Raw genomic sequence first — 17,911 nt, forward strand, 5'->3', positions numbered from 1 at the left:
CTGGCAATCAATTTAAACTGAGAGCAATGAATACAACTCTTAAACACTACATTTAATTAATGCTTTTATTCAAAAAAATACGGACTACTTCAACAGATGTACCGGCATACATCCGAGGTTGTTTTTGAAAATAATGGCCGAGGAGTTCCGAATGATGAACGACCTCTTAAATTCAATTGTTGAGAGCATTAGTTCAGTAGGACTTTAAATAACACAAACGTATTTGGAGCTCTCCAACTGAATTAAAGAGGAATCTTCTTGATTTAGAGATAGTTGGTATGAACGGATCTCATTGTTGGTATGAAGCGTGCAGAATTGACAGATTTCATATTTTATTAATTGTGATTCATTTCGATTTTAAGCTTGCATATTATTTCTCAGATTTTTTTTGTCATTTTTTTAATGTGTAAATCTTTAACTAGTCAGAGTATGCTATTTATTTGTATAAGAAAACTAGGCTAACTTAAACAGCCAACATCTGAGATCTTGGCATATAATTCATAATTTTCATAAGGACCCCATTGGAAATAAGTTAAAAACTTTAATGGGTTATCCTGTGTTATATTTATGTCTCACAGATTTGAGTCTTTAGTAACGTATGTGTCCAAAATAGTTTTTTTTTATGTTGTGACTTAGTATAGATATCATCCCTAATTCTGAATAATGTTAAACATTCTGTGATATAACTTTATGTGATATTTAGTGTGTTACTATGACATATATATCCACGAATCTATATGCACTATCTATGACTTCCCAAATTAATTGATAGCTCTTCAATTTAGTTGATTTGGCGATTCAATTGAATTGTAGAGCTCTCCAAATAAGTTTGCGATACCTCTTAGTGATTTGATGATATGATAAATTGCATAGGATTCTCTGAATTGAAGTTTTAAAGGGACTTGCTCATGTTGTTTTTTTATCCAAAAAAAAATGTTTTCACGGTAATGCATCTGAAAACACTAATAGTAATAGCATTTTACCTTTTGATACCGAAATTGCAGTAAAATATACAATCAATGTGTGTAAAAAAAACTGGTTTTCGTTGGGAGCGAACCCCCGCCGTTGATACCGAAAATGCAGGGAAATATACAATTAATGTATAAAAAAATGGTTTTAGTGGGGAGAGAACCCATACCGGTACAGATATTTTAAGTTTTAGAAAACTGACAACAAACCCGCTAGCCCACAATAACTCTTACATAAGCTGATGGATAATTCAACCTTTAAGCCTTTCACTGAAAATCGTTATAAACTCTTTTTTAAATCGTGGACTTCAAAGACAATATTTAAGCATATATTAACATTTTATCGAAGGGTTCCAGCCGTCAGTATCTTAGTTTTAAACCTCCTAATAGTTTGCCACGCTCTATTTTGCCGTAAAAAATGCATCTTACGCGAGTCCCTATAATTTAAGAGTATTTGATTTAATATCAGTCGGAGAAGAAATTGTTCGTATGAGTTATAATGTTAGTTATTTCAAGATTATCAATACTAAGGTGATACATTGATAGTCTAATGAGATCGGCAGGTTATGTTACAGGAAATTGTAAGCAAATCAACAAAGTCACTTCCATGATATCCATGATATCCAATGGAACTGGGGCGCATTACAACAAAGTAAAAATAACTAAAAGCCTATTTCATGTATTGGACAGTGAAGCATAACCCAGCTATATTTGGGGGCTGCCTATCACCTTGGCATGGAAAGTTTACAGCAGATCTAAAAGTTTTTAAATATATATACTATTAACTATTTTATCGCTTTCTTCGTCAACGATTCATGTTAAGCACGGCTATATTTAGGGGCAGCCTATCACATTTGCATGAAAAGCTTACAGTTGTTGTTTTTTTTTATAGTTTTTAAATATACTATAAATTATACAGTCGCATTTGTCCTCAACGATACATCTTAAGTCACCAATTTTGAGAATACTTTCCAAGAGGTCACAAAGCTAACCTGAAGAAGAAAAACACGTTTAAAGGAGCTGTACTCCGTATGATGTAATAGCGAAAAAAAAGTCGAAAACTGACATAAACTTGGTATCGATGTGTACAATGCATTGAAACTTATTAACTGAAGTACCACATAGTTTACAATTGATTTATTTTTCGCAGTTGTTTTGGTATTTTCCATTAAAACAGATTACTAGGTTTGTCTACCTGGTAGAATTCATTCATTGTGCGTGATTGTCTAGTCGATGTTATCACGTGATATTACCAAGTTAGGTATATAGCTGAAATATTCCAATCGTTAATGGTAGGCATTCGTAGCACAGTGGATACAACACTAGACCGCAATTTTGGCGACCCCGGTTCGAACCCGCGGTCTCCGACTAGATTATTTTTTTACATTTTGGTATTTTTTTTTTACAATTATGATATAAAAGAGTAAAACATTTTATTAAATAATTGTCCTGAGATTCGTTACAGAAAAATACTTTTCAGGTGCCAATCTGGTGTACAGTCCCTTTAAGTCGAATATTTTGAATGAACGTTCACCAGGGATGATCACCGAACGCTCTTTACACTTAGCTATGCAATACATTCTACATTAATGGGAGAAATGAAATACTTAAATACAACGATCGAAAGCATTTCGTTGCGGCCCGACACCACAACGGAAACAACGTGCGGATGCCATAAAATCATGTAAATTAAAGCGACACAAGTGGCAACGACCGACCCAAAAACACTTGCCTAGACGCATAGTCGGTTAACCACGACTGGATAATCAATTCCACTACTCTGTGTTCATCGTCGGACACCCACGACTGATCCATTCCACTTTTCTGTATTCATCGTCGGATACTCAACGACTTAATTCAATTCCGCTACTCTGCATTCATTAGAGAAACATAATGGACTAATCTTGAGTTGTTGACGATGGCCAGTACGATGATCGACCAGACGATGACCGACAAAACGATGGCCAAACTGGCAAGGACCGACCCGGCAAAGACTGACTTACATGTAGGGATGACCGATTCAACAACGCCCACCTAGACGGTCAACGAACCGTACAATATTTCAATTTTATCTGCAGTTCGAACCTACTTATACATGCGGTAAAGTATATGCGCAAGTCATATAATAAACGAAGCGAAAAAGTTGTGTATTTTCAGGCTCCAGCTGACAACATTGTCATCCTTTTCACCAGTCATTATGGCCTTCAGCTGATGGTCAGCACGAGTAAGCCCAGATGTGGAGTTTTGCCTAATACACGTCAAAATGTGCGAATATGTAGATGGGAGGAAAACGCAGCAAGGGTGATAAGCCCAGCCAGATAATGTATGGGGACATCTATTGACAACACAAACGTGTACACTCATTTGGGTATCTTACAGCCGCCCATTGGAAAACTACCATAATTATAATATTGATGATGTCTGACAATGTGTTGGTTGAATGTTATTTTAAATGCCCTTTTCATGCGTTACCTAGGCACGTGTATCTTTTATCACTTTACTGGTTTATATACTTACATATTGTGCCTTATGCATATCTTCAGTGAATGGAGGCAATAAAAATAATATAATTAAATGTTTGTAATAAATGGCAACAAGACTTTATTCATTTCCTTTTATAGTTTGGTGCAACAATATAATTATTAAATTAGTAGTAGGACTTGATATGAACTACGAGGAAATGAGGTCAGTCAATTGGTCAGTGTCAGTGTCTACTGTGGTTGGTCAGTCAATTGGTCAGTTTCAACTGTGGTTGGTCAGTCAATTGGTCAGTTTCAACTGTGGTTAGTCAGTCAATTGGTCAGTTTCAACTGTGGTTAGTCAGTTAATTGGTCATTGTCAACTGTGGTTAGTCAGTCAATTGGTCAGTGTCAACTGTGGTTGGTCAGTCAATTGGTCAGTGTCAACTGTGGTTGGTCAGTGATTTGGTCAGTGTCAACTATGGTCGGTCAGTCCATTGCAATCTTCCTTGTTCGGATCATGATTTAAAAATCGCTGGATAGTGTATTTAAACTCCATTCAGAGAACATAAGACACGAAGTGAAGTGTACATGTACCATAAGTCTATTTTAGAAAAATGCATAGTACATTCTCTAGATAGGAAATGACAAAATAAGCCATGCCAGTAGAGAATAGGCCCTCGTTGGCCTCTTGCAGGGATGGGCCTTTTGTTTAATGTATGCTTTTGACGGTCTTAAAGATTAACACATTTGAAAATTTTGAAAATTACCACATTTTTATTTTGGAAACATGTTTTTAAAGATAAACATAGTCTAAAGAGGTCACATTTGGTAATTTAAAATATAAACACACGTCATGTTGTGTTAAGATAAACATAGGTAATTAAACGATAAACATACACAGGAGATGGTAGAACATGATATTACACAGAGTTTGGGATGCAGCCAATGCCGGTATTAGGTGCACACCCCAAGTACCATTTATTATTTAAAAGCGTTTTAGGAGAGCTAGTTTTATTCCCAATGATGACTGGAGGCTGGTTTTGTATCAATAACTTGTCATTGAATATAACCATGAATCATACATGCCATATTTTTGAAAGGCTTCCCAGGGGATTTTGTTCAGAATTCCAGGGGATTTGAGTCCCATACCAGGGGGGTTTCATTATCGCCATTTGGGGGATGGTTCGAAATTCCGGGGAATTCCCCCCCCCCCCGCCGTGGGATATAGCATGTATGATGAATGAATATGTTCTCTCAATCATCATTATTTTGAGCTTATTCGTCAGCATGCTACATGCTTGGAGGAGAGTTGCGATTTCTTCTTTATATTTTTGAATACAAAAAAAATGTACATGTACATCGAAACTGCTTTAGTAATTTATTGAAATGACAACGTATGATCAAATGGATGCAAATGACCCAAAACTTGCAATACAGTGAACCCTCAAATATGTCCACGCGCACCGCCACAACCAAAAGACGTACGCTTCAATATAACCGTCTAGCACTCTCAGTGCTGGAGGCGTGCGTCGAGCAGACGCAAACGTGGTAGTGCCAACGCCATTCAACCGCGTTTACGCGTTCATGGAAAATTGACAAGGTGTATGACGTATTTTAACGTGGTTCACGGTTCACTCGACGATCATTTTATAATTCAATACCTTTCAACGCTCTGAAATTACTGTATTAAGGTATTTTATTACTAGTAATATTTATTAATCTACTACTAGACTCGCAAGTGAGCTGATGCAAATTGCTACCATTAAAGGCAACCTTTAACCAGCTTACAAACAGAAACCATGAAACTGACTTAAACAACAGTACGGCATAATTTGTAATGTTAATACTTATTAGTAATCAGTCAATAAAAAGTGTTCTTTGTTTAGCATAGCCCTTATTCTCACAATTTCGTTAAACTTCGTCCCGAAAATTATGACATGGGGACAATGACTATCTAGACGATTTATGGCACTGCCTTTAAGGCTTACCATTACGTTTCTACAAGCGCTAAATGACGTTTCTTTATGCCGTTGCCACCTACGACGATGTCCGAAACTTTGCTAAAGAAATAAGCAAGGAGGGACACTCTTGGTTTCTAAATTGAATGCGTGTGGTGCATCTTGCTGCAATCTTCAGTATCGTAATGTATTCATAAAGGTAGCCTAAGATAACTGTACCGTAAAACGTAACATGAATCGTATGGTTTTTTTTAAATCAGACATTTTGTTCTGACAGATAATTCTTTTCCTTTTTAGTATATATATATTAGGGATATAAATTGATAGCTAAGTGTAGTTTCTAGCTTTAATGGCCAAAGGCAAGTAATAATATCGTTATCATGCCAATCTTTTTTTTATTTGCATCGCCTTCATTAGAAATAGTACGATTGGCACTGTTCGACGTTTTGCAAAATATTTATTACCTTTATTGCAATGTAGTCTGTAAATATAAGGGTTAACGTATCGATGTTACATGCATCATTGATTTCTGCAGTTATACGACTATACCCCCCAGTAGAGCTATGGAAGAAGTGTCTTCTTACGCTTGTAAGCGGATCGTGCACGAGAATTTCGAGTAATTCCACTAGCCAATACATTGTATTTAGAAAGGCTATAATAATAATAATCTTATGCTTATCTTTTGGAAAAATATTTCTATTTATCAATTTATATCTCTGTATTTATTCATTAATGCATTTTATTTCCTCACTAATATAATTTGTATGCAATACACGTATCGTCGTATAGGTCAGATACAGTTACTCGTTTGTTCGTTATTTCGTGGAGCAAAACTCATACTGTATCTATTACTTAGACCTCTCTCGAGACGAGGAAGATCACAAGTCTTCATCAAAATTTGGGCAGAATGTAAATGTAAATTATGTCCACAGAATTCTTTCGAGTCAGAATTTCAGTTTCTACTATGCTGTTTTACTTAGAGTGATACACGTAGAAAACATGGAATTAAATCAAACTGGCCTAGCTTATAATTTAGTTAAATTTAATAATTTATATCAGACGCTATGAAGTTTTTTGCTCATGTACGTTTATGTCTTGGCCATATCAATATTTATTTTGTGCAATCGGCCAAAGGCAAAATACTGATTGGCCAATAAAAACTTGTGACCTGTTTTAAACAAAATAAATGCATACTTCGCCCCACCAGGACAGTAAACGCTATATAAACATAATTTATCTAATCAGTGCCGGGAAAGCAACCACTTTTAATTTTAAATATCTAAACAAAATAGACGGTCGAAGGATTATATTGTATTCAAACCATGTATTCTAGCCCCTGGACATGTGTACAATTAGGTTTGAGTGAACGGAGTCATATGTGGTCAACCTTGCATATCAATACCAACGGGAAATCAAACAAAAATGAAATTCTTATAGTGGCTACCATGAGGAAAATCTTGTCTGTTTCCAGGTATTTCTTTTGGGTTGGGCTTCGATTCAGTAATATTGTGTTGGACTGTGCGGAACTTTTTCCATTGAGTTTTCCCTATCTTTCACTTGCTGGTTGTGAAACAAATCGTTCAGGACATTGGATCACTCAAACGTTACCAGTTAAACAGCTAAATAGCGAAATATTTACAAGAATGGCAGCTTTATCTATATTTTTCGGTCGAACGATTTTATATATGAGTGCTCTGTCCGGAAGTATTTAAAATCAGTTTTATATTGTTCAAAAAGTCGCTGACGTCTCTCCACGATTCATTGACGCACACCCACGACGTATTTACCTTCGCCCCATGCAGCTGCCATGGAAACACCAACGAAAGGCAAGTTTAAATTTGCTTTTTTTCTTGTGTATTAGAATGAGTTCAAACCCAACAAATCTCTTTTACATTTTAGCTATGGCACTATCTGCACTATTAGGATCATTTCCCATGAAAAGTCAAGCTTAAACTGTTCTTCTAAATAGGTCATTTTATATTTCAAAAGCTTATCATTTATAAACTACAATAAAATGGAAAAAAACAAATTAAGTACTCTTATGTTCATAATGAAATCAATAATTGTTTGAGAGAAAAAATAGTCTTCGTATTAATAATTAATGCAAATATAAAATTCTAGAACTACAAGAATTGCAAACAGGCTTTTCCGTTGGTTTAAGAAATGCATCAATAATATATTTTTCATTATACTATTTGTTTGACCAGATGACTATGGCCGAAAACTTACTGATGATGACTGGGCTGTACCAGGTGAGCAGTGTATCGTCGATGAGGTTAAACAATCGTTTAAAATATTCACATAGAATTTGCGCATTGTTATATACTTTTTTCCATCTTGACCATTCATTATGGTCTAGCTGTACATTTGCATTGTTGTTTTTAGAAATGCACTTGTAATTTGGATGTGTTGATTTTATTTCTTTGGTTGAATATAGGAGCATTTATTTCCGCGTTTTGTAAAATAGCATTCTGGAAAAAGAACTTACTAACATTCACGGTACCTGATGTGGCCAACCATTTTTTAAACAATTCATTTTTTAAGAATGTTTTCACTAAGTAGGTCACTTTATATTTTTCATAGCCTTATGATGAATTAATTAAAATATATGGACGACATTTTAAAAGTTCTTATTAAATCATTTATTTTTATTAAACATATCAATGATTCTTCGAATTAATGATTCTTTTTTTCCAAATACACGAAAATTGAAAAGGCATTTTCTGTTGGTTTTAGAAATCTTACAGTGACAATGCTAAAAGGTGCCAGCATCCTTTCCCAAGATTTCTTTAACCGAACCCATGTAGCAGAAAATGTTTATTTCATTTTCGTGTATGTCAAAATATAATATTTTTAAATGAAATATTTTACATTGGATGGGCTTCATTTGATTAAGTCTAAACGTGCTTTATAATTAAACTGGTAGGAAAGGCTCATGAAATGAGAGTGCAAAACAATATAAAACTGATTTATTCATATGAAAATATTTGTTTAATGACTATAATATAATTTAATTGAATTCGAATGATATTTGTTTATAACTACTTTTGTTCACATGTTTAACAATTGTTTATTTAATTAGGACACTTGCTTATTTTATATATGAACTACTTATTGAAATAAGTTACTGCATCGTTTCTTCATATAAATATCGATGTTACAGCGTCCACAGTACCTGAAGTGGCCAACCATCCAACCGGAAGAGATGCCCTTTGCAGTGGAGTTGGCGAAGAGGCGTAATGCGGCTACAGTTGCAGTCAGGCTTGCGTTAGGTTATGTGGACAACTTCATCAACAAAGATATGTATTATTTTGCTCACTTTTTTTTAAAAGTTTTTGTTTGCACTATTTGGCTCAGCATTGTTTTGCTTTTAAACAATTAATCTTGAAAGAATGTTTTCACTAAGTAGGTCACTTTATATTTCATAGCCTTTTGATGAATTAAATTAAAATATATATGAAACACTTTTTAAAGATTCTTATTGAATCAATCATTTTATTAAACATATCAATGATTCTTCGAATTAATGATTCTTTTTCCCAAATACACAAAAATTGAAAAGGCATTTTCTGTTGGTTTTAGAAATCTTACAGTGAAAATGCTAAAAGGTGCCAGCATCCTTTCCCAAGATTTCTTTAACCGAACCCAAGTAGCAGAAAATGTTTATTTCATTTTCGTGTATGTCAAAATATAATATTTTTAACTGAAATGTTTCACATTGGAAGGGGTTCATTTGATTAAGTCTAAACGTGCTTTATAATTAAACTGGTAGGAAAGGCTCATGAAATGAGAGTGCAAAACAATATAAAACTGATTTATTCATATGAAAATATATGTTTAATGACTATAATTTAATTGAATTCGAATAATATTCGTTTATAACTTCTTTAATTTACATGTTTAACAATGCTTTATTTAATTATAACACTTGCTTATTTTATATATAAACTTCTCATTGAAATAAGTTACTGCATCGTTTCTTCATATAAATATCGATGTTACAGCGTCCACAGTACCTGAAGTGGCCAACCATCCAACCGGAAGAGATGCCCTTTGCAGTGGAGTTGGCGAAGAGGCGTAATGCGGCTACAGTTGCAGTCAGGTTTGCGTTAGGTTATATGGACAACTTCATCAACAAAGGTATGTATTATTTTGCTCACTTTTTTGTATAAGTTTTTGTTTGCACTATTTGGCTCAGCATTGTTTTGCTTTTAAACAATTCATCTTGAAAGAATGTTTTCACTAAGTAGGTCACTTTATATTTCATAGCCTTATGATGAATTAAATTAAAATATATGAAAATCGTTTTTAAAGTTCTTATTAAATCAATCATTTTATTAAACATATCAATGATTCTTCGAATTAATGATTCTTTTTTTCCAAATACACGAGAATTGAAAAGGCATTTTCTGTTGGTTTTAGAAATCTTACAGTGAAAATGCTAAAAGGTGCCAGCATCCTTTCCCAAGATTTCTTTAACCGAACCCATGTAGCAGAAAATGTTTATTTCATTTTCGTGTATGTCAAAATATAATATTTTTAAATGAAATATTTTACATTGGATGGGCTTCATTTGATTAAGTCTAAACGTGGTTTATAATTAAACTGGTAGGAAAGGCTCATGAAATGAGAGTGCAAAACAATATAAAACTGATTTATTCATATGAAAATATTTGTTTAATGACTATAATATAATTTAATTGAATTGGAATGATATTTGTTTATAACTTCTTTTATTCAAATGTTTAACAATTGTTTATTTAATTAGGCCACTTGCTTATTTTATATATGAACTACTTATTGAAATAAGTTACTGCATCGTTTCTTCATATAAATATCGATGTTACAGCGTCCACAGTACCTGAAGTGGCCAACCATCCAACCGGAAGGGATGCCCTTTGCAGTGGAGTTGGCGAACAGGCGTAATGCGGCTACAGTTGCAGTCAGGTTTGCGTTAGGTTATGTGGACAACTTCATCAACAAAGATATGTATTATTTTGCTCACTTTTTTGTAAAAGTTTTTGTTTGCACTATTTGGCTCAGCATTGTTTTGCTTTTAAACAATTCATCTTGAAAGAATGTTTTCACTAAGTAGGTCACTTTATATTTCATAGCCTTATGATGAATTAAATTAAAATATATGAAACACTTTTTTAAAGTTCTTATTAAATCAATTATTTTATTAAACATATCAATGATTCTTCGAATTAATGATTCTTTTTTCCAAATACACGAACATTGAAAAGGCATTTTCTGTTGGTTTTAGAAATCTTACAGTGAAAATGCTAAAAGGTGCCAGCATCCTTTCCCAAGATTTCTTTAACCGAACCCAAGTAGCAGAAAATGTTTATTTCATTTTCGTGTATGTCAAAATATAATATTTTAACTGAAATGTTTCACATTGGAGGGGTTTCATTTGATTAAGTCTAAACGTGGTTTATAATAAAACTGGTAGGAAAGGCTCATGAAATGAGAGTGCAAAACAATATAAAACTGATTTATTCATATCAAAATATATGTTTAATGACTATAATTTAATTGAATTCGAATGATATTTGTTTATAACTACTTTAATTCACATGTTTAACAATGCTTTATTTAATTATGACACTTGCTTATTTTATATATAAACTTCTTATTGAAATAAGTTACTGCATCGTTTCTTCATATAAATATCGATGTTACAGCGTCCACAGTACCTGAAGTGGGCAACCATCCAACCGGAAGAGATGCCCTTTGCAGTTGAGTTGGCGAAGAGGCGTAATGCGGCTACAGTTGCAGTCAGGTTTGCGTTAGGTTATGTGGACAACTTCATCAACAAAGATATGTATTATTTTGCTCACTTTTTTTGTAAAAGTTTTTGTTTGCACTATTTGGCTCAGCATTGTTTTGCTTTTAAACAATTCATCTTGAAAGAATGTTTTCACTAAGTAGGTCACTTTATATTTCATAGCCTTATGATGAATTAAATTAAAATATATGAAACACTTTTTAAAGATTCTTATTAAATCAATCATTTTATTAAACATATCGATGATTCTTCGAATTAATGATTCTTTTTTTCCAAATACACAAAAATTGAAAAGGCATTTTCTGTTGGTTTTAGAAATCTTACAGTGAAAATGCTAAAAGGTGCCAGCATCCTTTCCCAAGATTTCTTTAACCGAACCCAAGTAGCAGAAAATGTTTATTTTATTTTCGTGTATGTCATAATATAATATTTTTAAATGAAATGTTTCACATTGGAGGGGCTTCATTTGATTAAGTCTAAACGTGGTTTATAATTAAACTGGTAGGAAAGGCTCATGAAATGAGAGTGCAAAACAATATAAAACTGATTTATTCATATGAAAATATATGTTTAATGACTATAATTTAATTGAATTCGAATGATATTCGTTTATAACTACTTTAATTCACATGTTTAACAATGCTTTATTTAATTATGACACTTGCTTATTTTATATATAAACTTCTTATTGAAATAAGTTACTGCATCGTTTCTTCATATAAATATCGATGTTACAGCGTCCACAGTACCTGAAGTGGCCAACCATCCAACCGGAAGAGATGCCCTTTGCAGTGGAGTTGGCGAAGAGGTGTAATGCGGCTACAGTTGCAGTCAGGTTTGCGTTAGGTTATGTGGACAACTTCATCAACAAAGATATGTATTATTTTGCTCACGTTTTTGTTTGCACTATTTGGCTCAGCATTGTTTTGCTTTTAAACAATTCATCTTGAAAGAATGTTTTCACTAAGTAGGTCACTTTATATTTCATAGCCTTATGATGAATTTAATTAAAATATATGAAAAACTCTTTTAAAATTCTTATTAAAACAATTATTTTATTAAACATATCAATGATTCTTCAAATTAATGATTCTTTTTTTCCAAATACACGAAAATTGAAAAGGCATTTTCTGTTGGTTTTAGAAATCTTACAGTGAAAATGCTAAAAGGTGCCAGCATCCTTTCCCAAGATTTCTTTAACCGAACCCAAGTAGCAGAAAATGTTTATTTCATTTTCGTGTATGTCAAAATATAATATTTTTAACTGAAATGTTTTACATTGGATGGGCTTCATTTGATTAAATCTAAACGTGGTTTATTATTAAACTGGTAGGAAAGGCTCATGAAATGTGATTGCAAAACAATATAAAACTGATTTATTCATATCAAAATATATGTTTAATGACTATAATTTAATTTAATTCTAATGATATTTGTTTATAACTACTTTAATTCACATGTTTAACAATGCTTTATTTAATTATGACACTTGCTATATATATATAAACTACTTATTGAAATAAGTTACTGCATCGTTTCTTCATATAAATATCGATGTTACAGCGTCCACAGTACCTGAAGTGGCCAACCATCCAACCGGAAGAGATGCCCTTTGCAGTGGAGTTGGCGAAGAGGCGTAATGCGGCTACAGTTGCAGTCAGGTTTGCGTTAGGTTATGTGGACAACTTCATCAACAAAGATATGTATTATTTTGCTCACTTTTTTGTATAAGTTTTTGTTTGCACTATTTGGCTCAACTTTGTTTTGCTTTTAAACAATTCATCTTGAAAGAATTTTTTCACAAAGTAGGTCACTTGTTATTTCATAGCCTTATGATGAATTAAATTAAAATATATGAAACACTTTTTAAAGGTTCTTATTAAATCAATCATTTTATTAAACATATCAATGATTCTTCAAATTAATGATTCTTTTTTCCATATACAAGAAAATTGAAAAGGCATTTTCTGTTGGTTTTAGAAATCTTACAGTGAAAATGCTAAAAGGTGCCAGCATCATTTCCCAAGATTTCTTTAACCGAACCCATGTAGCAGAAAATGTTTATTTCATTTTCGTGTATGTCATAATATAATATTTTTAAATGAAATGTTTCACATTGGAGGGGCTTCATTTGATTAAGTCTAAACGTGGTTTATAATTAAACTGGTAGGAAAGGCTCATGAAATGAGCGTGCAAAACAATATAAATCTGATTTATTCTTATGAAAATATATGTTTTATGACTATAATTTAATTGAATTCTAATGATATTCGTTTATAACTTCTTTAATTTACATGTTTAACAATGCTTTATTTAATTATGACACTTGCTTATTTTATATATAAACTTCTTATTGAAATAAGTTACTGCATCGTTTCTTCATATAAATATCGATGTTACAGCGTCCACAGTACCTGAAGTGGCCAACCATCCAACCGGAAGAGATGCCCTTTGCAGTGGAGTTGGCGAACAGGCGTAATGCGGCTACAGTTGCAGTCAGGTTTGCGTTAGGTTATGTGGACAACTTCATCAACAAAGATATGTATTATTTTGCTCACTTTTTTGTATAAGTTTTTGTTTGCACTATTTGGCTCAGCATTGTTTTGTTTTTAAACAATTCATCTTGAAAGATTTTTTTCACTAAGTAGGTCACTTTATATTTCATAGCCTTATGATGAATTAAATTAAAATATATGAAACACTTTTTAAAGGTTCTTATTAAATCAATCATTTTATTAAACATATCAATGATTCTTCGAATTAATGATTCTTATTTTCCAAATACACAAAAATCGAAAAGGCATTTTGTATTGGTTTTAGAAATCTTACAGTGAAAATGCTAAAAGGTGCCAGCATCCTTTCCCAAGATTTCTTTAACCGAACCCAAGTAACAGAAAATGTTTATTTCATTTTCGTGTATGTCAAAATATAATATTTTTAAATGAAATGTTTCACATTGGAGAGGCTTCATTTGATTAAGTCTAAACGTGGTTTATAATAAAACTGGTAGGAAAGGCTCATGAAATGAGAGTGCAAAACAATATAAAACTGATTTATTCATATGAAAATATATGTTTAATGACTATAATTTAATTGAATTCGAATGATATTTGTTTATAACTACTTTAATTCACATGTTTAACAATTGTTTATTCAATTATGACACTTGCTTATTTGATATATAAACTTCTTATTGAAATAAGTTACTGCATCGTTTCTTCTTATAAATATCGATGTTACAGCGTCCACAGTACCTGAAGGTGCCAACCATCCAACCGGAAGAGATGCCCTTTGCAGTGGAGTTGGCGAAGAGGCGTAATGCGGCTACAGTTGCAGTCAGGTTTGCGTTAGGTTATGTGGACAACTTCATCAACAAAGATATGTATTATTTTGCTCACTTTTTTGTATAAGTTTTTGTTTGCACTATTTGGCTCAGCATTGTTTTGCTTTTAAACAATTCATCTTGAAAGAATTTTTTCACTAAGTAGGTCACTTTATATTTCATAGCATTATGATGAATTAAATTAAAATATATGGAACACTTTTTTAAAGTTCTTATTAAATCAATTATTTTATTAAACATATCAATGATTCATCGAATTAATGATTCTTTTTTTTCCAAATACACGAAAATTGAAAAGGCATTTTCTGTTGGTTTTAGAAATCTTACAGTGAAAATGCTAAAAGGTGCCAGCATCCTTTCCCAAGATTTCTTAAACCGAACCCATGTAGCAGAAAATGTTTATTTCATTTTCGTGTATGTCAAAATATAATATTTTTAAATGAAATGTTTCACATTGGAGGGGCTTCATTTGATTAAGTCTAAACGTGCTTTATAATTAAACTGGTAGGAAAGGCTCATGAAATGAGAGTGCAAAACAATATAAAACTGATTTATTCATATGAAAATATATGTTTAATGACTATAATTTAATTGAATTCGAATGATATTTGTTTATAACTACTTTAATTCACATGTTTAACAATTGTTTATTAATTATGACACTTGCTTATTTGATATATAAACTTCTTATTGAAATAAGTTACTGCATCGTTTCTTCATATAAATATCGATGTTACAGCGTCCACAGTACCTGAAGTGGCCAACCATCCAACCGGAAGGGATGCCCTTTGCAGTGGAGTTGGCGAAGAGGTGTAATGCGGCTACAGTTGCAGTCAGGTTTGCGTTAGGTTATGTGGACAACTTCATCAACAAAGATATGTATTATTTTGCTCACTTTTTTGTAAAAGTTTTTGTTTGCACTATTTGGCTCAGCATTGTTTTGCTTTTAAACAATTCATCTTGAAAGAATGTTTTCACTAAGTAGGTCACTTTATATTTCATAGCCTTATGATGAATTAAATTAAAATATTTGAAACACTTTTTTAAAGTTCTTATTAAATCAATTATTTTATTAAACATATCAATGATTCTTCGAATTAATGATTCTTTTTTTCCAAATACACGAAAATTGAAAAGGCATTTTCTGTTGGTTTTAGAAATCTTACAGTGAAAATGCTAAAAGGTGCCAGCATCCTTTCCCAAGATTTCTTTAACCGAACCCATGTAGCAGAAAATGTTTATTTCATTTTCGTGTATGTCAAAATATAATATTTTAACTGAAATGTTTCACATTGGAGGGGCTTCATTTGATTAAGTCTAAACGTGGTTTATAATTAAACTGGTAGGAAAGGCTCATGAAATGAGAGTGCAAAACAATATAAATCTGATTTATTCTTATGAAAATATATGTTTAATGACTATAATTTAATTTAATTCGAATGATATTTGTTTATAACTACTTTAATTCACATGTTTAACAATGCTTTATTTAATTATGACACTTGCTTATTTTATATATAAACTTCTTATTGAAATAAGTTACTGCATCGTTTCTTCATATAAATATCGATGTTACAGCGTCCACAGTACCTGAAGTGGCCAACCATCCAACCGGAAGAGATGCCCTTTGCAGTGGAGTTGGCGAAGAGGCGTAATGCGGCTACAGTTGCAGTCAGGTTTGCGTTAGGTTATGTGGACAACTTCATCAACAAAGATATGTATTATTTTGCTCACTTTTTTGTATAAGTTTTTGTTTGCACTATTTGGCTCAGCATTGTTTTGCTTTTAAACAATTCATCTTGAAAGAATGTTTTCACTAAGTAGGTCACTTTATATTTCATAGCCTTATGATGAATTAAATTAAAATATATGAAAATCGTTTTTAAAGTTCTTATTAAATCAATCATTTTATTAAACATATCAATGATTCTTCGAATTAATGATTCTTTTTTTCCAAATACACGAGAATTGAAAAGGCATTTTCTGTTGGTTTTAGAAATCTTACAGTGAAAATGCTAAAAGGTGCCAGCATCCTTTCCCAAGATTTCTTTAACCGAACCCAAGTAGCAGAAAATGTTTATTTCATTTTCGTGTATGTCAAAATATAATATTTTTAACTGAAATGTTTTACATTGGAAGGGCTTCATTTGATTAAGTCTAAACGTGCTTTATAATTAAACTGGTAGGAAAGGCTCATGAAATGTGAGTGCAAAACAATATAAAACTGATTTATTCATATGAAAATATATGTTTAATGACTATAATTTAATTGAATTCGAATGATATTTGTTTATAACTACTTTAATTCACATGTTTAACAATGCTTTATTTAATTATGACACTTGCTTATTTTATATATAAACTTCTTATTGAAATAAGTTACTGCATCGTTTCTTCATATAAATATCGATGTTACAGCGTCCACAGTACCTGAAGTGGCCAACCATTCAACCGGAAGAGATGCCCTTTGCAGTGGAGTTGGCGAACAGGCGTAATGCGGCTACAGTTGCAGTCAGGTTTGCGTTAGGTTATGTGGACAACTTCATCAACAAAGATATGTATTATTTTGCTCACTTTTTTGTATAAGTTTTTGTTTGCACGATTTGGCTCAACTTTGTTTTGCTTTTAAACAATTCATCTTGAAAGAATGTTTTCACTAAGTAGGTCACTTTTTATTTCATAGCCTTATGATGAATTAAATTAAAATATATGAAACACTTTTTAAAGGTTCTTATTAAATCAATCATTTTATTAAACATATCAATGATTCTTCGAATTAATGATCTTTTTTTCCAAATACACGAGAATTGAATAGGCATTTTCTGTTGGTTTTAGAAATCTTACAGTGAAAATGCTAAAAGGTGCCAGCATCCTTTCCCGAGATTTCTTTAACCGAACCCATGTAGCAGAAAATGTTTATTTCATTTTCGTGTATGTCATAATATAATATTTTTAAATGAAATGTTTCACATTGGAGGGGCTTCATTTGATTAAGTCTAAACGTGGTTTATAATTAAACTGGTAGGAAAGGCTCATGAAATGAGAGTGCAAAACAATATAAATCTGATTTATTCATATGAAAATATATGTTTAATGACTATAATTTAATTGAATTCTAATGATATTCGTTTATAACTACTTTAATTCACATGTTTAACAATGCTTTATTTAATTATGACACTTGCTTATTTTATATATAAACTTCTTATTGAAATAAGTTACTGCATCGTTTCTTCATATAAATATCGATGTTACAGCGTCCACAGTACCTGAAGTGGCCAACCATCCAACCGGAAGGGATGCCCTTTGCAGTGGAGTTGGCGAAGAGGTGTAATGCGGCTACAGTTGCAGTCAGGTTTGCGTTAGGTTATGTGGACAACTTCATCAAC

The sequence above is a fragment of the Mya arenaria genome, chromosome 6, assembly GCF_026914265.1.
Source record: "Mya arenaria isolate MELC-2E11 chromosome 6, ASM2691426v1".
In the NCBI taxonomy this organism is placed as follows: Eukaryota; Metazoa; Mollusca; class Bivalvia; order Myida; family Myidae; genus Mya; species Mya arenaria.